At 33.1% G+C, this 24,406-nt stretch overlaps 1 non-coding gene across 1 annotated transcript; it reads left to right on the top strand.

Moving 5' to 3' along the window:
- Positions 1-2,384: 2,384 nt before the first annotated feature.
- On the top strand, positions 2,385-2,496 carry LOC116657344. Its single transcript, XR_004312465.1, has one exon. It is a non-coding gene; the product is annotated as a U6 spliceosomal RNA (small nuclear RNA).
- Positions 2,497-24,406: the final 21,910 nt, after the last annotated feature.

The raw sequence follows: 24,406 nt of genomic DNA, 5'->3' as shown, positions 1-24,406 counted from the left end.
CTTTTCATTACACCACTTATCAATCCTCAGAGCATAGTTGTCCCCTCAATGTTGGTCTTGGATATTTGGTATTAAATCATTTCAGATGCCACATTTAGATTATTACAAAACTATTACCTACGTAAATATTATATCAATTATCTTATTATTTATTGTTATTTCCTTGGCATAAATGACAGGGGATATATAGGCATTTGGATTCAGACATGTCGATAACTTCCTTCCAAAGAGATTGTAATTGATTTTTTTCTGTGTCATGTTATCAATAAACAGTTAATAATATATGTCATTCCAATGTAACTTCTATATTTACGGAGCTCAATGGGATGTTCCTGCATCATCAAGCTGAAATCCTGGTATTGCAGTGAGGAGAATACTGTATTGCAAGCAAGTACAGTGCTTTGTAAAGTCCTTGCTTATATAATTATAGGAACTTTATGAGTTCCAACTAAATTGTGACTGACATGCCCTTTACTATCTCAGGTCTAATCTTGTCATTTTTCCCCCAAGGCAAAAACACATTTTAATAAGAATTTAGACCTAGTAATGCTGTAGAATGTGATTTTTTGATAATACAGTAGTATAAACACTACTAAGGGATGCATTACATTATGAATGCAGTTATTTATATTCAGTGTCCATTATCATTAATGGACAGATTTGCTTGTGATTCCCAGTGTGGAATCCATAAAGAATACTAATTTAATAGCAAACAATGGCATTAACGTATGTTCAACAAAAAAGCAGCCTATAAAGAATGGCATGAGAGTTGGGTTTTCCATTTCAAGATGCCTGTATTCAGGATTCTAAAATACAGCTAGCATGTACCTAGCAAAATTTATGTGTGTACAGTCTAAGTTTTGTGTTGTTGCTTACTATGGTATATTCTACAATTTGGAATATGTAACTTTATCCCTTTTTTGGTGTCCTTTTATCCCTATATGTTGTGCCTAACAATGTTCAAAAGAGTAGTTTTGACTTTAGTAAACTATAAAATAGAATCAGGTATGACCAGTGTGAAACATATTTCTAGTGCTGAGTCTTTTACATAATGTAGAAATGTGGAAACTTCATTCATACTAAAAAAAAATATATCCTAAGGAGAATAGTAGCATTTTCTCAATCCCAGCATTGCTCTTAATAGAAAGATGGACAGAGTTCTTAAGATTTCCATTCAAATTGATGATACAGATGGAGAATGGTTATGTAAAAAAAGGAGGAAGAGGTACTTATTTTGGTTATGGATTTTTACTTTGAATAATTCATATTTTAGTTATGCTAAATATATTTGGAAAGCTGGAATTTATTAAAAACATAACACCACTATGTACAATCAAAACATTATTCCTAAATAAAAAGATACCATTTATTTTCCTCTCTTTTTTTGAAGTTTAAAAAGAAAAAAAAAGCAAATAAGTTGAAAGAGAACAACAATCTATAGTGAAAGCCATCACAGAGCCACTTTAATGATACACAGTCTGTTAGCTATATGAAGAGGGTAAACAGACTGATATTTCAAGAGGTATAGGATGAATCACCCATTTAGAAGCATTGAAGAGAAAATGAAGAAACTCTGAGTGAATTGTGAAGCAATGAATAAGAATGTATTACACCACAGGAAGCCATCAATATTTGTTTATTATGTCAGTATGAGGAATAAATCTGTTAGCTAATTTGTATTCTCCACAGTTAATTCCAGTGTTCCTGCCTGAGCGTTTTTGTTCTAGAATGAATGTTGCACAGCTGTTTAATGGTGCCATCAAGAATTGAGAAAGTCATGGTCCCTTAGAGATGGAAAGGCATTGAAAAGTATGATACCGAACCAGAAATGATATAACAACATTGCCTTCAGGCACTCTATACTTCTTTCTTGCATTCTTCTGTAACTAATTCATTCTCTTTCTCTCTCTCTCTGTCATCCTTTACATCTTTCAACATTTTTTCAAGTTTTGAAAATACCAGCTCAGACAGAAAGCAAAAAGCTGCTAGGTTACAAGGTTAAAGCACTTTTTTTTTTTTACATTGCAAGCTTCTTTAAAGTGTTTTCACATTTACTTTAATGATGACTTAGTCAATATAATTAATCACAGAAATTAAACAATTTCATGTTTAGAAAGACTTAAGACTTACAAATTGCTCTTAGTCAAGTCACAATATAGATATTATAGCTTATATTTACAGATATATCTGTAATAAAATGATAGCTTTGAAAAATAATATTAATCCATTTAAACAATATTTTAAACAAAAAGACAACGTGCTGAATGGGAGAAAATATTTGCAAAAGATATGACCAATAAGAGTTTAAAATCCAAAAAATGTAAACAGCTTGTACAACTCAATATCAAAAAGACAAACACCCGACTTAAAAAATGAGCAGAAGAGTGCTTGCTTTGGCAGCACATATACTAACTAAACTTGGAAAAATACAGAGAAGATTAGCATGACCCCCCGCCCTAGGATGACATGCAAATTTATGAAGCATTCCATATATTTTTTTAAATGGGCTGAAAATGTGAATAGACATTTTTCCAAAGAAGATATACAGATGACCAATGGGCACATGAAAAAATGCTCAACATCACAAATAATCAGAGAAATGCAAATCAGAAGACAATGAGATACCACCTTACACCTACCAAAATGACTGTCATCAAAAAGTCTACAAATTACAAGTGCTGGAGAAGATGTGGAGAAAAGGGAACCCTCGTACACTGTTGGCAGGATTGTAAATTGTTGCAGCCACTACAGAAAACAATATGGAGATCTCAAAAAACTAAAATAGAACTACTATATTATCCAAAAATTCCACTGTTATATATATATGTGAAGAAAACAAAACACTAATTTGAAAAGCTACATGAACCTCAATATTCATAGTAGCATTATTTATGATGGCCAAGATATAGAAGCAACCTAAGTGCCCATCAACAGATGAATGGATAAAGAAGATGTGGTATATACATACAGTGGGCTACTACTCGGCCATAAAAAAGAATGAAGTTCTCCCATTTGCAACATAGATGGACCTAGAGAGTATAGTGAAATAAGTTAGATAGAGAAAGACAAATACTCTTTGTTATCACTTATATGTGGAATTTAAAAAATAAAGCAAAATAAATGTATATAACAAAACAGAAACAGACTCACAGATATCGGGAGCAAACTAGTGGTTACCAGTGGGGAGAAGGCAGTGGAGGAGAGGTGAGATAGGTGTATGGAATTAAGGGACACAAACTACTATGTATACAATAAATAAGCAACAAGGATATATTGTACAGGACAGGGAAATATAGCCATTATTGTGTAATAATTTTAAATAGAATATAATCTGTAGAAATGTTGAATCACTGTTATATACCAGAAACTAGTATAATATTGTAAATTAACTGTACTTCATTAATAAATAAGTATAATATTTATTACTTTCTAGATGTTAGAAAGCAATATTGTCCATTTTTTGGTGTGTGTTCTGTAATGCCATGTTCCTTCCCTTTTCTGATTTTGCTTTCTTGAAAACATGATCCAAACTTGATGCCTTCTCTTACTTCAAAGGAAATTGAATCCTTAATCTCAGTTTGAAATTATGATAGGAAAGTGACAGACTGGACTCATACTTCTGAACTCTCCTTAAATAAGTTTGAAATTTGCTCCATCCAGTGTCACAGTTCCAGATAAGAATCTTACTCTAGTGATCACAATCTCCTTTATGCATTCGTCGTAGATTTAAAGGCTGAGATGCTACAGCCTTGTTTGTGTGAATTCTTTTTTGTTGTTGTTGATAAACTAATGAATGAATTAATGTCCATCTATCAATGGTTTCTACCAGTGGTTTCAAAGTCTTTGAAACCTGGGGAATAAATAATCTATGTAATAATATAATACAAAAGCAAATATTCTTCCTCCCCATCAAAAAAATTCTTAACCACATCTCCTGTATTTATTGTCAAAATTAACATAGTCATATTCCTAAGTTTGCAAAGCCAGTCATCAAGAGTTTGTCATCTTTAAGCACGTGAAGTTTAATGTATTATAATATTTTTTTATTCTCACAAATACACATAGTGACAGAATTTCCTCCTTCCATTCAGATTGCCTTTATGTTCTTGCTTATATTAAATTGAATGAAAATTAAATTACTTTATCTCTGTAAGAAAAAATAATTTTTCTTTAAATTGTATTTAACCTAAATGCAAGTATTCATGTCTTTGCATATATGCATGGTACAAAGACATGAATTATACATGATGTGTATGTACAATAAGGATAATATCACATATAGTTGTATTTATAAAATGCCAAACATTGATTACAAATACAAGTTTCATCAATCATATTGATATTTTCTTGCTTGATCCAAAATATTTGGGCATTTGACAAGAGCCAAATGATGAATGGGATAAATTTTTAAATTTTGTGGGTATATAGATGACAAGTTCCATTCATAGAATGAGAATAATATAATAGCATATAATAATGTATTTATACTCTGGATATTAAATATTGTTATTTGAAGGTGTAGATGAAAGAGTTATGATTTTCAGAACAGAGATGATTTTTTCCCAGTTGCAATTTGCTAAAAACATATAGCTCATCTTTCTGGTGGTTTTTTTTTTTTTTTTCTGGAGGGGGCATAGTAAAAAGAGCATTTTTATGAATTGTTCAGTTGAGAGAACAGACAACACATTTCATTCCATAAGTCTCTAAAAAGTGCCAGCAATCAAATGAAAATCTCAATTGTTTGTTCACTAGAGATTTATAAAGGTCCTCAGGGTAGAACTCATTTCAAAATCATTCCTCTGAATATAAGGAAGGTCATAAAGGTTTTCTGTTGACTTTCACTACTTGTTGTTCATTAATCATCTGGTTCAATAATTTCTAGTTTGCAGCACTATGAAGTTAATTCCTGATTTACTTTGAGGGACTAAAGTTATATGTTTCAGAAAATTGCACGTCTGAGACAAATGATGAAATGTGTAATTAAAAGTGAAATGACATACTTTGCAGGAAATATTACAGGTTGTAAATTTGTTTGTTACACAAGAGATTTAAACAAATTTATTTTCTCCAAAAACATTAATATTAGAATTTTTCATTCTAACCACACAGGCACACAAGGTTTATGCACTGTCTTTGGTTCTGAAAAAAGTCCGTTTCTTCTGCCAACCAACTGTATACTTCAGGTAGCTTATGGCTTACTAATGTAATTTGCTTGTGCAATAGCATTAGAGATGACACAGTTGCACAATCTGCTTTATATTTGCTTCCCTAGAGCTATTCAGGCCTGAATTCTTTCCAAGCTTCAGTTATGTACTGGGCAGAAGGTATATCCAAACTCAGAGAGTATAAAGAATCAGATGTATCATAAAGACACACTATTTAACCTGTTCCTGTAGCAGCAACTCTCTATCAGGAAGCCAATGTTATAAGAGTAAACATAATTATATTTCCTATGAACTTTGGCACCTGCTTAAGATCTAGGAAGTAGAGGGACAGTTGTTCATTTGTAGATTTTGAGCAAAGGACTCTACAGTTCTGTTAACTCTGACTTTTGCAACGTCCTCAACAATGCATTAACCACTTAGCTAGCAGGTGGGAAGAAGAGCAAAACATGAGAAAAAATTAATTATATCAAGAGAATTATAGACAACTACTTAATTGGTTATAATTAAGGATGTTGTGAAAGCTAACACAGTGGTTATGAAGTAAAGTGAGGACCATTAGAAAAAGTAGTGGACTAGAAGAACCTTATGTAATTGTTCTTAACATACTATTTACACTCACATACAATCCTAAGGATTGTAAATAGCTAGATAGTCTTAGTTATCAAAGTTGACTTTCATCTGTGTTACATAATGAGAGTAATAATTTTTTAAAATAATTTTCCTAGAAATTTAATATTTGTACATTATTTCAAATTTAATAATTGACAAATATTCATTGAATATCTACTTCATGGTTCTGAGCACTATGCTAGGAACTGGGAGGTGCAATAATTGTTGTACGTGTGATCGGGTAAAAGAGATTAAATATGATTCCATATGGTATGATAAATGAAAAAGAAAAGCAGTGTACTGTTTAAACATTTATTGTGGAAACTTTCAAATGAACACAAAATAGCATGTTAAACCCCTAGATACCCATCATACAGCTCCATACTCATATTTTTTACCTGTATTCTTCCCTCAACCTTTGCTTTTTTATTTCAAGAAAAATCCTAGACCCAATAGCATGTTACCAATTAAAAAATTCATTATCTTTGTCTAAAATAAGAGTGCTTAAAAGAATGACAATACCTATTAAATTATCATGCCTTAAAAAGCTAATAGCACTGTTTACTTAATATTAACTGATACCACATCAATGTTCATATTTCCCTGGTTTATCTCAAACAGTATCACTATAGTTCATGTGTTCAAATTAGGTTAAAAAAAATCCCCACATGACATTTACTTGTTTGATAGGATTTTCCCCAGCATTTCACATGAAAAATTTCAAACTTACAAAGCTGATAAAAAAATAGAGCAAATGCATATTTAGCAAGTGGATTCAACCATTAACATCTTATTACACATATTCTATCAAATATCTATCCATCTATCCCTGCATTCAATCTATATCATTTTTTGAAACTTTCCAATAATATGTGACCAGAGTGGAGGATGTAAGAAATGTTTTAAGGAGGGGTGTAGCTGGAGGGGTAGACAGATCAAATCATGAAGAGCCCTGTTTTCTCGGTTAAGAAGTATGGATTTTATCTTGTATTCTTGTGTGGAAGATAGAAAATTAATCAGATGAACAAGTGAAAGAGATTATATATTACATAGTAGTAAGTGTTTAGGAGAAACTTTAGAATGGAAATTGGACGTCAAAACAGTTGGCAGATAGCAAGATTTGCAATTGCAAACAGGGTGGCCTGGGTAGGACCCAATAAGAAGATGGCATTTGAATAAAGATCTGAAAAAAATGAACAAGAAAGCTATATGGATATCTGGGGAATGAGGATTCCAAGAGAGAAAATAGTGAGCAAAGACCCTGAAGCTAGAATAAATTTACATTTGTTTTATCATTTTAATGAAGTATAATTATACAAACATTATGAGGATACAGTAACAGGAATAACAGGCAATAATTGAATGAAAAGTCACCCATAACGCTGCTACTCTTGGAATTCAAATTAATTTTACATTTTTATCCTTTACTCTTTGTTTTTATGCATCATGTTCACCTAAAATTTATGTGCATACATATATAGTTAATTTGGGATGTTAATGTATTATAAACATTTTCCATGTTTTACTGTATAGTCTCAATAATTATTTTAATGGCTACTTATTATTCAATGAAGTGAAACATCATGGAATGTTTTACCTAACAATTCTCTTGTTATTAAATATTTAAGCTATATAATTGTTATTCTTACAGATATAGTGACAAATATCTTTATATATTTGTTTTTTATTTTTCTTTTTAAAATACTTATTTTAGAAAAAATAAAAAACAGAAATATAGTATCAAAGGAATAAATAATTTGAATGATTTTGCTTTCTCAAAATATTGTATTAAATCGCACTTCCAGTCAACAGTATGGGGTTTTATAAGTGTCAAAAATAGGAATAGTCAAGTTAAAAATTAGACGATGCATTTTGAGCATTTAAGCTCTAAAATGAAAACATTTTGTTTTATTTATTTTCACTCTTATCAAGCTTTAATATTATATCATGTGTTTATTTAATAGTTCTATCTGTCAATATGTAGATTACAAGGCCTTAGATTTTTGCAGGGCTTTAATTTTTTATTTAAAATATTTTACAAGTGTAGTTTTTTGGGAAAACTTGTAGGAGACCACATCCAATGTTTGTCTTTTGCTTTACTTTCAGAAAGAAAAGCAAATGTCTGTGAAATAGACATGAAATTTTAATATTCAAGCAGTTTAATTTGATTATAGAGGAAATATATTTTTTAGTTTTTGGCTTTTTTTTTTATAACTTTGTATTGAAACTTAAAGAGTAAGACCATAGCAATCAGCTCTCGTTGTGTATCAGAGAGTAAATGGGACATGTAAGCTCCCTCTCTCCCCAGCCTCTCCCCTCCTCCACTCTCCATTAGAGGAACAATACATCTGCTGCCTGGGGCAGGGGTGTTAGAGGACATGAAGTTTTTATTAACATATGGAAAACAAAAAGAATGGGATTTTGATGGACAACAGAGGACAGAGATCTCTGCAAGTCAGGCTTAGGAGAGCACTGCTTCGAAAATAAGGACGATGTTACATGGACAAACACTAAAGATTTCCAAGTTAAGAATCAGTGACCAAGGAGCAAATTGGGTTCTGGAGCAATATTTGAGGGATTAAATGACTCTCACTGGACCAGCTGTATCTACTCCTCTTGTTTGATGTTTCCTCAAGGCACTGACTCAAGATCAATCTATTTATTTCCTGCCACCCTTCACAAGAATGCCAGCTGTCTCAGAACAGGGACATCAGCTGTTCCATTCCAGTGTCTACGCAGTGCCTGGCACATAGTACATCCTCAATATGTGTTGTGTAAATGTGCCTGATCCAAAAATCTTCCCTGCAACTTTCCAATGGTCAAAGTTCCTCTGCTTCTGGATATGTATTTCAGAGGTCTCACCTTTGATATTTTCCTATTAAATTTCGTAGGCCTGTGTTCTTTCCGGGACTTCTTTCCAGGAAGACTGTCATACTTATATTTCTATGATGCTTTTGTGTCCACCTTTTCTAGAACCCTCAAAGGCATTTTAGCGGAAAGTAGGAAGAAGTTTCATCAAGACTGCTAGCAAGGTGTAATTTTGACCCATATGTGTTTTGTTTTAATAATTTAAAATTGTATCCTTGGCCTCTATGACTACAGTACAAGTTATCATATTTAATTGCTTACGCCTTTTGCTACAGTAGAGTGGGGCCAAGGGAACCACTATAAAATTTTTCAGTTACAAAAACTTTCCCAACTACTTTAATGCACTTTTGTGGTCTCCTACAGTTTTTTGTTTTTTGGTTTTTTTTTTTAACCAACAACAAAGTGGCAGTTTTGCTTGTGGCCACATTCTAACCATTCCTGAACACTGGTCTTACTTCAAAAGCGTAAAAAAGTATGCTGTGCTTCTGAAGTTTGGCAGAGAATGCACATAAACGTATCCTCAGAGAGTGCATTTCTAAAAAGCCATTTGCTATTTAGCAGTTTCAAATTTTCTTTTATTTCTGTTTGCCTTTTAAAAAACCTTTTTATCCCCAGTCTCTATTCTCTTCCAGTTTTGTTTTTACCTAGTTTGTTATAAGGGGGCGCTTTTGATCTTAAAGTTTTGTTTTTCTACATTTATTCCAACATTGTTTTTGTTTTATATCATGTTGCCAAAGCATTTCTGCCACTGTATTCCTAAGAGTGGTTTTAAACGTGAAGTTCTTAATAATGTTTGTTAAACTGTTCAATCTTCATTTAGACTCTAGATAGCAGCCCTGCTGAGGTCCTGGTATAGAGCAATAGGGAATCATGCATCTGATTTAAGATTTTTAATAAAAAGTGAGAGTTAAAAGTAATTTGCCAATAGGGGAAAGTAGCAAAGAAAAGAGCAACCCAATGAAATTCCTGTTTTAGGGTGAATATAGAATTGTGAGATTGATGAGGCATGAAGAGAGCAGTGTGTCTGACACTACATTCAGGCCACTAGAGACAGACACCTACAAGGGGAATAAGAGAATACAGTACATCAGATCTTCACAACAGACCTTATGAAAAGCTTTCTAACACTTTGATAAATGGAAACAGCCACCTAGGCAGTTAAAGTTCAACATCTTTTACAAATAGTTACTTAGTTTGGATTTTGGTCAGTGGATATTTATTAAACATCATCTGTCTGAAAAATGATGTTTTTTTTTTCCTTTTTTTTCCTTCCACGTACTTGGAGAATTCTAACAATAATAATTGAATCTACAGAGTATTACCATTTCATATAAGGAGAACTGAAGTTCATGTATTTTAAATAACTTGCAAATATTACACAGCTAATAATTGTTCCACTTGGAATTTTATTTCCAGATAGTCTAATTCCAAAACCAGTGTTCTTTCCATTTTATGCAACTTTCCCTGCTGGACCTACAGTGGTCAAAATAAACCAAAAATAGCTGGATGTCCATTGTGTGCTTCATAGAAATACTCTTGTAGATAAGAATCAAGATAAGCAGTGGTCATAAAACAGACAAGGAAAGTCAACAAAATATTTTCTGATTTCAGAAAGGAAAAGTATATTTCAAAACAGAATTTATAAATGCAGCATTTATTTTTTATCTACCCAGTTCTGTTTAGTTGTTCCTGATTTAAACTTTTTGCCCATCTTCCTGGGTAAGACAATAACTAGAGTGAACAGTAAATGAGAGTAAGCTTTTTTTATTGTAATAAGATCCCTTATAACATATATAATATATATCATCATCTACAAATAAATATTTACATATGCATGTAGACACACATTAAATGCATAAATGTATATATTTTTGTATACAAATATGAGCACAGGTTTTTAAAAACAATTTGCTGTTCAGACTCTTTCAAGTATTTCATTCAACACAAAAGTGGAATTGTACCAGAAAACAATAGTCTAGCAAGGTACTTCTCTCTTACCATTCTGATTGTAGGTTACACTGTGATAACTTCTATTAAGTATGTGGATAGAATAGATTGATCAGTGTGTGTTAAATATAAATCATGGAAAAATATACTTCTTTAAAAATTTATAAGAGATTCTTTAAGTAAATATTTTAAAACTTTATTGTGTTAATACATCTGCATTTAGCTCAAGCCAGGACAATGAATTGTAAGTATTTTCTTTACTAAACAACATTTGGGTTTGGTGTTTATTTTATAATCTCCTTAACTTGCATTTTTTGCTTCCTCCCTGCCTCCTGCTATCATATTTTTGAAAGAGCCATTATGAGGCAAGGATAGAAGTAGACTTTTTTTTTTTGGTAACCTGTTTTACTTTTCATGCACTTTGTGGATTACCTCATATCATTGCCCCTATCAATAGGAGATAAAGCCTCTTCTTCTTGCTGTCAAAATTTCACACTTCCAAAATGCATTTAATTTAAAACTTTCCTGTTCCTAATAGAGTTTATTCCGCCTTCAATGTCCTAACCAAATAGTTTGATATCTGTATTCACTAAAACCAGTTTATACTGAAAAATACATCCCTAAGTTTCGTCCTTGCTCTTATAGCATCTCTCTCTTTTGTGCAGTTAATAATGTTCTCGAGAGGAGGGTATAGCTTAAGTGGTAGAATGTGTGCTTAGCATGCTTGAGGTCCTGGGTTCAAGCCCCAGTACCTCCTCTAAAAAATCAATAAACCTAGTTACTACCCCCAAATAAAAAATAACTAATTCAATAATAAATAAATAAAATATTAAAAAAAAGAATGTTCTCAATGATTATCTTCAGAATTGAAATTTGTAATAGATTATGAATAACTATTGTCATATGTTCTTTGTCATATTTGAGGATGGCATCCATCATTATAATCACTAGTAGGATGGAGACTATCCAGAAAGATAATGAAAGAGTGAGTGAGAACACAAATCCCAGACTACTTGGGTCTGAATTGTGGTCCCATCCCTTAGCAGCTCTGGGAAAGTTGGTGAAGCTCTCTGTGCCTTGATTTCATCACTGTGAAATGGGCATCTCAGTTATACTTATCCCTTGTGTCGACTTAGAAATCAAATGACCACATCTGAGTACATGTAAATCACTGTGAAAGTACCTGACATAAAAGTGCTCAATAATATTATTATTATTTTATTGTTTTAAAATTGATATACTGATAATTTTCCTTAGATTTATGCAGTTTCAGATATTATGATAATTTCTTACTAAGTTCATGGATTTTGAGGGTGGCTTGCTAGAGTCAACTATATAATCTGTTGCCTCCTGGGTTCTTATCATAAGAGCGTGGTCTTGATCTCATTAATAAAATAAGCTAGGTTTATGTCACTTGGTGACTGTTCTTATTAGAATAATTATACTGTATGATTCTGAGCTTATCTTTAGCCTAAGAGGATAAAATATCAGTGTTAGTATAACACCAACACAGTATCATGCTACAATTCAAATTTAGAAGATAACAATTAATTATAATTAGTCTTTGAAAATATAGTATATTTTATACCTCTCATGTTGATCAGTGCAGTCAGGCAAAATTTGATACCCTTTATGTAATTTGGAAAAGCAACTCCATTTTTATGAATGGAGAAGTGAAAGAATTAATGTCAGAGGAAGCCTCCTTTGGTGTTCAAGCTTCGGTGAGCAATCATTTGTTTCCTGTGTGTGTTGTTAACTGGACACTTTTTGTTAGTGCTTTTAGTAATTGGGAGTGGAAGATGTACTAATTCACTGTACATTATTGAAGGAAGTCTCCTGCATATCCAACTATGAACTGTTGATAAGTCGTGATATTGGCAGAAAGAAGTAGGTATGACTGCACATGAGTAATTTATACATCTATTTCTGTGCTTTCTCCTGCCTTATGCACAGTAGCAGGGAAGCTGAACCACATGCCTCAATTTATTTAACGACCATATTTAACTCCCACACTGTTCCCAGGATGCAGTAAAAGTATATTAATGATTACAAGGAAAACATTAATAAGGAAACAAATCAGAGAGCTCATGGGTTCAGCCAAAATGAACTTCCTCATCCATGCCTGCCCATGTGAATACAGATCTGATTCAGGCTAAGTTTTCATTACCTTATTTCTCCATTTGCAAGACTGCATGAATACTAATGAAAGAAACAAGTGTCAAGATAGGTAAATGTGCAGAATCTAATACTGAGAGGTTTTCAGCAGTTCCACATGGAATCATAATATTTCCAGTAAACACAGTGGTTGGATGTTAATACTAAGTACGTAAATGATTTACTCTTGAAAATAGCTATTATTCAAAAGTGAGGAGCATTTATTTAATTATTTTTACTGAGTGAGTGGTTTGGAGAAATGCTGATTTCAATGTTTATGTGCTCCTTGGGAACAAGGCAGGCTAGTTAAAATAAAAACAAAACAAATAATCCAACAGCACAACTATGTGGGTTATTGAAAGTTGTTGTTTGCTTGCAAGCTGATTTACATGCCTGAGCAGAATGGAAAAAGCTGAGAGTTCAGACCTATTAGAACAGAGCCTTCCTTTTGCAGATAGGCCATGATTATAAAATATAGTGATGTGGTGTCGAATAGAGATTTTTGTGAAATGAAATTAAGTCTCTTCGGGCTCATTCTCACTACTGGATTTTATGGAAGGAAGTGAATTCTCTAGTTGGACTGTTAAGGCTTGTATTCTAAGGAAATAAATGAATCTTTAATAAGTTCCAAGCATATGTGAGGAGACTTCATGTTAGGCACTCTGGAAAATAAAAAGTAAAAGACATGGTGCTGATGCTCAAGGTGCTGAAACAATTAGAGATATAAACCTGTAACATGAAATCTTAGAAACAATGGAATCTTTGAATTTGGGCTTGTATTTGAATCCTGGATCCTGTATCATCTAAGTGAATTGACCAGTTTACTGAAATACTCTGAGTTTCACTTTCCTATCTATATAATAGGAATAATGAAACCTAACTTGCAGGATAAATATGAATGTGAACAATTATTTGCATGATGCCATAAGCCAAAAAATGTAGTTGCATTTTTCACATCACCTGTAAATTTCTCCAGATGTGAATTGTGTTATAGGTGAGCTTTTGAAAATTTAAGTAAATACTAATCTGCTGTGACCAAAGGACTCAAAAATGAAGTGGCTCCAACATGATAAAAGTTAATTTCTCTAAAGTGGCGGGTAGTATTAGGCAGGTTAAGCAGACTCTTGTCCAGAAAGTCAACTGGGTGTAAGGAGATCAGCTCTAGTTCTCATTGTAACTAATTTAAGCCACTTTGAATATGAAGAATAAACAAGTTCAGGGAAAGTATTATTAGGGAGAAAGCCTAGAAGTTGGCCCCATCAATCCTGTTACATTCTGTTAGTGAGGATGTATTCACATCACCACCCCTCGATATAAGAGGGTCTGTGAAGTGTAATCACAAGCTGCATGACTGTATGCACAGGAATAAGGGAAAAAATCACTTTGGAAAGAGCATTAGTTTTCCATACTTTTCCACTGTTTCACAGCAATAATGGAGTTGAATTTTGAAGTTGTATCTGCTTGTAGTTAACTCCCAAATTTTTATCTCTAGGCTGTATCTCCCTTCTGAGCTCCATATTGGTAATGCCCTCTGCCTTACTTAAAATCTCTTCTAGTAGGTTTTAAAGGTATATTTAATAAGTACATGTCTTATCTCTTGATCTTCTTTATAAATCTGATTATTTTTTGTTGGTTTTCTATAGCAGTGGAACATTCAGTTAGGTAAACCAGACACAAAGGCATTACCTTGATTAATCTCCACTACCTCGTCTCCCATGGCCAACTGAACACCAATCCATGGAGTTTTTACCTTCTAAATATGACATAAATGTACCTGTATCCCTCTCTTACCACTGCCTCCACTCTAAGCCATGATACCACCATCTCTTACCAGACCTAAGGTATGAGTTTCCTAAGTAGTTTACTTAGGTCCATCTTTGCACCCTGTCAGTCTATTCCGGGCACCACAGCCAGAGGTGATGTGAGTTTGTTTTGTTTTATACACTGAAAATATGCTATTATGCCTGTACTTAAAATTCTTCCATGGCTTCCTAATGCCCTTAGTTTGAGACCTCCGCAAAGCACTCTCTGTACTGAGTTCTGCCTACACATGCAGACTCATTTCGTATCGCACATCCATTGTTCTTTCACTTCTCCTATACCAATCTCTTGTCTGTTCCTCCTAAGTCTCATATATCTCCCGTTACAGTATCTTTTCATATGTGATTTTCTCTGCCCTTGTTCTTTCCCCCCATTTTCAACTAATTCACTCCTATTTATCAAGTAGATTTAAGCTCAATAGTTAACTCCTAAGGGAAGCTTTCACTGATCTTCTTGTATGTTTATATTTTTACTGAAGTATAGTCTACAATGTTCTGTCAATTTGTGGTGTACAGCATTCTAAGGCCTAATATTCTATGTGGTCTGTAATTGTCATTTTATAGGCTTTTTTTTTTTAAGAATCATTATTAAAATATGGGTTTGATTTCAAAATCAAAACACTTTGTTTCTAATGAGTAGTAAAAATAATACCATCAAAATTCAGAGGATTAAGGAACAATATCAAATTGTGCTCTACACTGGAATTTGACACAACATTGTGAATTGACTATAACTCAGTAAAAAATGTTTAAATAAATACAAAATAAATTTTAAAAAGTAAAAATGATTAAGAATAATAATTCTACTAAATCTTAAAAAAAAAAAAGAAACAATATCAAATGGAAAGGGTAAAGATTGGCCTCACCAAAAATGCAGTTTTTTTCTTTTATTAAAAACTGTATTTTTTAAGGTTAAATATTGTACATGTACAATAATTGATAGTAGTATAGCCATATCTGTGACCCAATCACATAGCTTTAATAAGTACAAACATTTGCTCAGATCTTTATTTTTTATTATTTATTTTTTCTCCTTTTTCACTTTTATTAGGTGAAATTATTACAGTTTGACTGCACATACACATTATACTGCATGTAAATACATATATACAATATACTGTACATTTTTTTTACTTTACCTATGTGTACTAATTATTGTTTCTAGGAACAGATTAGAGCTTTAGCTTTTTAAACTTACATAGTTTTCAAAGGAATAAAGCCAACTACAAAATAAGATTCAACAGAATGCGGTAATTCAATCATAAAGGACAGTCAAATGTGCTTATACATATTCAAGAAACCAATCATCTTAGTTATAAATAATAAGTAGTTCATTTGTGTCATTATTATTATTATTTTTTTAAAATTCCTCCTATAAATGATGTCATATGGTATCAAAATTGTGATTTTTAAGATATGTAATAAATGGCAAAAAGTTTCCTAAAAGGAGAAAAGAATATCTAGAGATTTCAGATAAAAAGAAGGGCAAGAGACTGTGTAAAAGATGATCAGAGGGGAGAATTTTTGTAGGAAAATTATGAATGTCAAGATTTGGGTCAGGATCTAAAAGATCATTTAAGTCAATCTAATAAATTGGAAAACTTAATTCACTTAGGAATCCAGTGAAGAACATGTTAGAAAGTGTAGATGGAGGAGGAAGAATGTAGGGTGAGAAGATCTTTTGGCTGTTTACTGTGGCATTTGGTACCCGTAGACACAGAAGAGATGACTGAGAAGGAATTGTTAAAAAGATTTAATTTTCAGAATGGGATCAAATTGAAGGTGCAACATGGAAGTAGAGCCCAGGAAATTGGCCAGATGTAGATTATGAGTTATCTTCGTAGAGGATTCCAACCTGAGAAATATAAGACATCTTCAAAGAAGAAACATGAGAATGAGAGAAGTAGAAGACTTAGACTGAACAGTTGCAGAGACCTGTGTGAAGAATTTCAGCAAAAGCATTAGGTACAACAAACTGATACAACAGGTGTATTCTGGAGATGTGCTCCCAAAACCTCCTTAAAGGAAGGTTCCCAGTTGTGGGGAGGCAGTCAATAAACCTTTGGCATCTGTCAGTCTTCAATATCTGCCTCATTATCAGAAAGGTTGTCCACCCGCCTTTTGGTTGGTGACCCCAGACTCTGTGATCCCCCAGGGTCCATGGTGCTGCCCCATCTCCCCTCCCCGTGTTACACGCCTCCACCCGCTGTGTGTCCCACCAGGCAGGACCTGCCACTGGGCAGCGCCAGTGAGGTGTCCTTGCCACTGTTCCCTGCCTGCCATGTTAATATATATATTATATATATGACATGTATATTATATGGAGAGAGAGTTTGGGAGAAGATGGCATTTTTACTTCAGGAGAGAGACTTATTTTATCATTTAAAATTCTTTCTATTGAAAGCAACACCACCACCAACAAAAACCCATACAGACTCAGACTCCTTTAAAGAGTAAGGAAGGTTATCTTCCCCAAAAGGAAACTGAAAAGTTAGGAAAGCCTCAAAGGCTAATGATACTTTCTGTCTGAATACTCTGCCATGATTACTCTTGGCTTCATCCTAATGCTGGTATCTTTGGGGTTTTGAGGCAGCTGCCATACCTACTGGACCAGTATGCTTTCTTGTTTAATTCCAATGGAAGACAGATACATCCTACAAGTAATTTCAGTGATAACTTCCTCAATTTGCCCAAGGATGATGTAGCTAGTACCATTGTATGTGAATAGGAGATATTAAGTCATCACATAGTATGGGTGTTTTTGGAAACTTGGAATTTTCTTTCCCAGTCTGGCTGAGAAGGGCTGTCTGGAAGTGGAGAAACTAAAAGAATCTAATGGGGCTATGTTAGGAAGGAGGTAGAAGGTATACAATGGGTAGTCAGTCAGTAGTAGACACTGGATACAACTTTTGTAATTGTACCCCTCAAAATTCCACTGCAGAATACTCCCCTTTTAATTAATTAAATTTTTTACATCTGGAAAAGCATTGATCTTGGTTTGTCACTAGTTCATTTAAGATTGGTAGTTTATATCATTAATCTTAATTCACCCTGCTGGTCTCAGTAACCATCCTTGAACCTTCTTTATCTTGGTTTGATTCATATTTACTCAGCAGTTGCCTTCTGACATGGCTCTTCCTCATTCACTTCTCATTTATTAAGCAGCAGATGTATGACATTGTTTGGTTTAGTTCTTCCCAATTCAATTCAACAGTGTTTGCCTCAAATCATCTTTCTTCATTGAGGCATCTTTGTCCTAGAGTATTCTCTTTCTCTCACTTGTGTACTTTAGCAATGATCGGATAATGGGATTCAATTTCTTTTATCTCCCATGCATTCAGAAGTCATCTGACATCATTTGCTTCCATCCTCTTTGGGTTCATTCTGAGATTATTTATCTTTATTTCTTTTCTCTCATTGAGAAATTATGGAGTTAATGCCAAATGCTAGCCTTTTCTGTCAAACACTATTCCTGATCAAGAAGTTGGCCCTTTATTCATGAATGCTGTTGAGATTTCTCAGCTTCAACCGAGCCAGCAATGCATTTTCATCACATTGGACAAGTGTAAAAAAAAAAAAAATCAGTGTTAAAAAATGGAAATGAAATGAAGTGACCAAGGACATCCTTGGGGTAGATTAGTTAAACTGTATTTTTAAATTTTGGGGGGGATAATTCTCTACATATGACTGCAGCAATATTTGTAGAATCTGCTTCTTAATACTCTACCTTCAAAAAGAAAAATGAATATTTTATGAGGCTTTACAAATTGTGTACACCTCAGTGGTGGCTTTTGCCTTCAATTAAAAACACCCACGAGTACAAGGCAGAGACTTGCCTTCCATGCAAGCATCGAAATTTACTGCCTGCAAGATATCCTACAATTCTTTCCAATTTCAGGTAAAGTTTTATATTGAAAGATGTATAGATAGAGTGAGTGATACCTTTATTATTACAAGATGGTTAAATTACATTCATTTAACAGCGAATGTCAATGTATACCAAACAAGTCAGACGTCTAGTTCATCACTGCATTCAGAGATTAATGTTTCAGAGTCTGTTTGGTACCATTTCAAAGGGGTTTATGTATTTTTGATGAAAATAAACCATTTCCCTAAATCTTTTCCTCTCCTGGAGTTTTACTTACAATTCAGTTAAGTATTTAAATAATTTTGATAACTAAATCTTATCTAGTAGTAATTTCCAATTAGAACTTCTTAGAAAATTGCAGGAGAATCTCCCAAGCCACCTAGGCTTTCTAAAATAGTTACATTTACACATATAAACTCTAAGATTAGGTTTTCAGGTTAGGTACACTATTTGGTTTTAGGTATAAGAATTTTGACAATTCTATTTCAGACAATTTTGATGCCATCAAAACCCCTCTCCCTTAGTAGTATGACATGTTATGATACTTATCTGGCTAGATATGTAAATAGTGACCATACTGATGAATTTATTCTGGCCCTCACCAGAGTCTTTAGACAACTGACATAACACTGAGGTGATAAAACCTTTTCTGGTTCATAGAATCTTAGAGAATTCCCTAATGTCATGACACACAGGAGCACATCATGAGTACAGAGTATATCCCTTTCACAGACTGATAGAAAGAATATAAAAATTAACATCTTAAATTATTCCAGTTGTAGAATATTTTCGACAATGTCCTCCTGGTTGCATTTCTCTTGTTTCCCTATAACATTTGTCCCATTATATCGTTTTTAAAAAGCTGGGGGGGGGGTGGGTAGACAATAGGAACATTTCTAGTACTTTTAAGGCAATGTATTATTTTCTTAACAATTCATTGTCTACCGCGCTGCCAATTAGGTGATATTGTCTAGATTCCAGAGCGCTCTATATTTCAAGGGGGCAAATCGAATTGTTCAGATTCAGAGTTATCACTAACATTGTGTTCTCCAAGCTTCTCCAGGATGGGGGAAGTATTCCCATAGAGGACAATATGAAGATGACTCCTAGAGTTGTTTCTTTTAGTGGTGCTGATTTTTAAGGTCTAGGTACATTCTCACATTGTCTCACATTCGTAAGTACGTGGTTTATTATATGTCAAAAATTAGGAAGCAATGAGCCTGGACCTGATCAAGATGGAAATTAAAATGTGCAATACAGGAGAAAGAACTCTTAAACAATAGAATCCCTAAATCCAGCCCCAGTGGAGTCAGAGATTTGTGACCAACAGAAAAGTAAGGACACTTCAGTGGAAATTTACCCATAGAGCTAAATTTGTTAAATTTAAAAAAAAAATGCCTTTAATTCTCAGAGTATGTCTTTGACTTGACTTTTTTTTTTTTTTTAAACCTGCAGTGGACCCTGTCTTGATCAGTTTAGGCTGCTTTAATAGCATACCATAGACTAGGTGGCTTATAAACAACAGACATGTATTTCTCATAGTCTTGTTGTCTGGGAAATCCAAGATTAAGTTGCAAGCAAATCTGACAACTTATGAAGCCCTGTTTCTGGCTCATGGAGGTCCATTCTCATGCCACATGGAGAAAAGAACTGGGTTTTCTCTTTTATAAGTGCATTAATCTCATCCATGAAGCCTCCATCTCCCAAAGGCCCTACCTCCTAATACCATCACATGGATATTGGGTTTCAACATATGAATTTTGGAGGGGCAAAACATTCAGCCTATAGAAAACCCATTTAAAATATCATTTTATTAACTTATGAAACATGACTTTGAAACCGCTGTGATAAGATATTAAGATTTTAAAAAATTTTCATTCCTCATGTAAATATTAGCCCATTCAGCTTCATATCAATTCCTAGTTTAAATATGCAGAAGAGACAAGTGGGGAGATTTCACATATTCTAGTGGTCACTATAGTTCATTATAATTCTCTTTTTCTATTAGACCCTCACATGGTTAGTACTAGACTTTTAATAAGGACAGATAGTAACAATGGCCATTAGTGGTGATGATTTAATGTATTTCGTTCAAATATCTCAAAGCACACTATAGCCATAGTGTCTCCTGCAGATACTGAGTCTGTTTTAATGGCTTCATAAAAGAATGTTTTGTGGAGGCAAATAGCCATTATTCTAATCCTCAAGTTCACAGTTATATTTTTTCCTTGTTTTTTATTGACAGATAAATGAAGTATACCACAAAATATGATCATAATTTTATTTTCAGTGTTATGTTAATAATGCTCTGTTATGTGTTTTGTTATTTTATAACTGTACATCTAGACTTAGCAAGATTTTGAGTTCCCCAAAGGAAGAATTGTTTATTTTTCTTTTGTGTCAAGCAAAGAATCCATTTCAGGGTTGGTGGCATGACTGGGGCTCAGGAAACACTTCTTGTGTTCTGTTTAGTAATAAACTTAATTTTTAGAGCTACTCATATTTTTAAAACAGTTTTACTGCTAAATTTTAAATTAATAAACTGTACAATTCTTAACACATTTCAACATTGAGTCAATAATGTTATGATCATTTTATAGTTTAATAAGTAAAAGCAAGCCCTACTTTCACAGTGTCTAATAAACTAATGCAGTATCTAAAAACTGAAGTTTTTACCATTTGTAGTATCTTAAACTATAATATAACTAAGAAGATGTTTTTTTCACTGTCTTAATTTCTTTTTCAAATTCTTTCACACAAGCCAGCCTATCCACAGAATGGCATTTAATTTTTTTTCGAATAGGGAGATTTTTTTTCTCTAACTACTGCAGAATTTGCTCTTCAACCATCTGGAAATGTTAAAATCCAAGCTTTGGAAACAACTCAATGATAGTGATTAGATTTTTCTATAAATTTATTTCTTCAGGGCATTTCTTTCTTTGCTGTCTGCTCTAAGTTAAAGAACTTTTTAAAGCATTTCTTGTATTTTATATCTGATTTTGAAAATACAAAATACATTTTCATAGGCATACTGATATCATTCCTCTGAAAGACATCTTCACATTTGGAAATACTTACCAAAATAATCCCATTGGCTGTTTTATAGTCTGTGGGATTGTGTAATTATGTGGTGTGTATTTTATCCATTTCATCTATATGGGTACAAAATATATTAATGTTGCATCATTAATTAACACGCAGAAGTCCCCTTGTTCTATGGTCAGAAAATCTGAAGCCGTTTAGAAAATAGCCATATGGTGAGTCTATAAGCATTGTGAAAGTTCTTATCTTTGCTTTGTTTTTGTAAGTTTTCTAAAGTCATCTTCTCCAAGAACAGAAAACCGGTTGTCTCAACCAGTTTTGGTCTTCAGTATTTACAAGAGGAGATTCCCCCCTTCCTTCAAGTTCTCTCAAATTTGCCAATGACCCTGGTCTACTGGCAAGTAATACTTAATACATGAGAGTTTCCTAAGGGGCCTTTTAAGACAAAGTTCCTTAATAGTGAGCTTGTCATACCAGATTAGCTGAGTTTTAAATTAAAATGTGACATTTCTGATTGTGTTCACAGTTACAAATTCAGTTTGTCCAATTATATCCCGGTATGAGAATGTTATTTTATTGAACGTTAGAAATAACTACATTGCCGTAAAAGGTAAGGAGACCAAATGAAAGCATCCTGTGTAAATCCTAGCCAACATATTGAGGACTCTTATGGACAGGGTCAATTAATATCTGCGATTTTATGCAGATAAGCACTTTCAATGCTTATTTACTTTTTATCATCAAAGAAACTGTATTTTCAAAAAAGTAGAAGTCATAAAAACTTCTTTAATTTATTCTCTAGTCCCTTTATCACTCCTAAATCAGCATTTTTTATTCTATGATTTATTAAGTCTTAAAAATGTATAAGCTTTTACTAATGGAACACATTTTTTCTTAGACTTTTATGTGTCTATTTTATGTGTGTTATTTTTCTTTTCTATTGTGAATTATATTTTGTAAAAAATTGCTGTTGTCTTTATTTGTACATTTTGGTTCACTGGTAATTTGAAATATTTCTTAATGTGCAATCATCCATGTACTTCTTAAAGCATAAGTATTATATCTGTTTCTTCTTATTGAATTAGAATGTGCTGGTCAATTTCAGCCAGTTATTAAGCCTATTGTCTAAGTAGGTTTGATTCCCTGTGTAGTAATTATCTGTCTTATTACTTTATAATTTTTTTTGAAAACTTTCAGGTTGAGCAGGTATGGTAAAGTATTGTTATACTTTACATTAAGGAAATCCACTGGGGAAAACTTGAATATATAAAATAAAAAAATCCATTAGAGGAAATTGAAAATAAGGTATACTTTTATTAATATGAAAAATGAATTTCTCTATAAATATAATAATACATAATGGAATTTCTTTGATTTATTACTTACATGCCATAAATTCAGTTGAAGAGATATCAGGCAATAAAGAAACTGCAAGCTAGAATGATAGCTCCTATGTCAGCTAAAATTTAATTGAAAGTAAATATAAAGCACCTCAAAGTTATAATATTCAAAAATAGATTATGAATTAAATTTTAGAAATTATTAATAGTGTTTTTAAAAGTATCGTGTTTAGCAAGCTGTCCCTTATAAATCTTTCCATAAAATAAATGAAATTGTAGTGACCCCAAATAATTATTTTTCTCTTTGAAAAGTTATTTACTTAGTCTTGAGAAATAATTTTGGTATTTAATTTTTTTAATGCTGGTTTATTAAATTTATGAGATAGCCTTAATTAGAACTAGACCTGTTTTTTAAAGAATCTCATAAAATGTTTCTTTCAGATCAGTGTATGCTGACATTTTAACTTTTGCAGGAAGAATCAGGATTCATATAGTTTTTACTTTTTAGAAGAGATCTTAGAGACCATTTAACTGAATGATCTTTTTACAGTTGCAGTCAGTGTGGACCACGCAGTTTAAATGACTTCAGTCACTAAATCAAAAGCAATAGTCTGGCACTCTAGTTGTCTTTAAGCACTAATTTGTTACCAAAATGACAGCCAAAGGGTAACCTTTTTAAGTTATATGTAAGAATTAGAGCTAAAGATAATAGAATAATAAGGAAAAGTATAAGGGGTTTGTATAAGTATACAAATATTTAGTTGTACAAAATTTCTTTTATATGTATTTAGGTTGATTTTGTTCATGTATATGTCAAGAGTAGATCCCATACATTATTATTTAAATTATTATTTCCAAACTCTTCTTACATCTATTAACATGTCACCTGCCATCTTCTTAGTAATACAGTAGCTGTCCCACATGACTTTTACTTACCTTCATCCTTCTCAATTCTCAATTTGTATCTTATTAAAAGATATTCTGGCCATCATTGGGTTTGACCAATGGCTCATTAATCTTTTCAAAAATAATTTATTAGTAACCTATACCATATACTATGTAGGGATACACTGATTAACAAGGGGGATTGGATTCCTTCCCTCACAGAGCTTACCATCTAGAGTAGGGCATGGGTGCTTCATAAGCTGATGCTAGCCCTTGAACTGCCTATGCTGCTTAACAGATGACCCCCCAGATGTAGCAACCTAAAACAACAAATATTTATTATGTCTTCATGTCTGTGGGTTCAGGAATTTAGGCATAGATTAGCTGGGTCTTCTGTCTCAGAGTCTCTGATCAGGCTGTGATCAAAATGTCAGCCAGGGTTGTTGTCTCATCTGAAGGCTAAACTAGGGGATATCTGCTTCTGGTCTCATTCATATGGTTCAAAGCAAGATTCATTTCCTTGTGAGTTGGTGGACTAAGGACTTTTGTTCATCACTGGCTGTGAGATAGAGGATACCATGAGTTCCTAATGGGGTGAAACTGTCCATAGGGAACATCATAGCATGGCATCTGGCTTCCATCATACTGAGCAAGCAAGAGAGAAAGAGGAGATCAAAATAGACACCAGAGTCTATCTGTAACCGAATC

The sequence above is a fragment of the Camelus ferus genome, chromosome 17 (genome assembly GCF_009834535.1).
Source record: "Camelus ferus isolate YT-003-E chromosome 17, BCGSAC_Cfer_1.0, whole genome shotgun sequence".
In the NCBI taxonomy this organism is placed as follows: domain Eukaryota; kingdom Metazoa; phylum Chordata; class Mammalia; order Artiodactyla; family Camelidae; genus Camelus; species Camelus ferus.
Note: the sequence above shows the minus strand (reverse complement) of the source record. Positions and strands in the feature narration are given on the sequence as shown.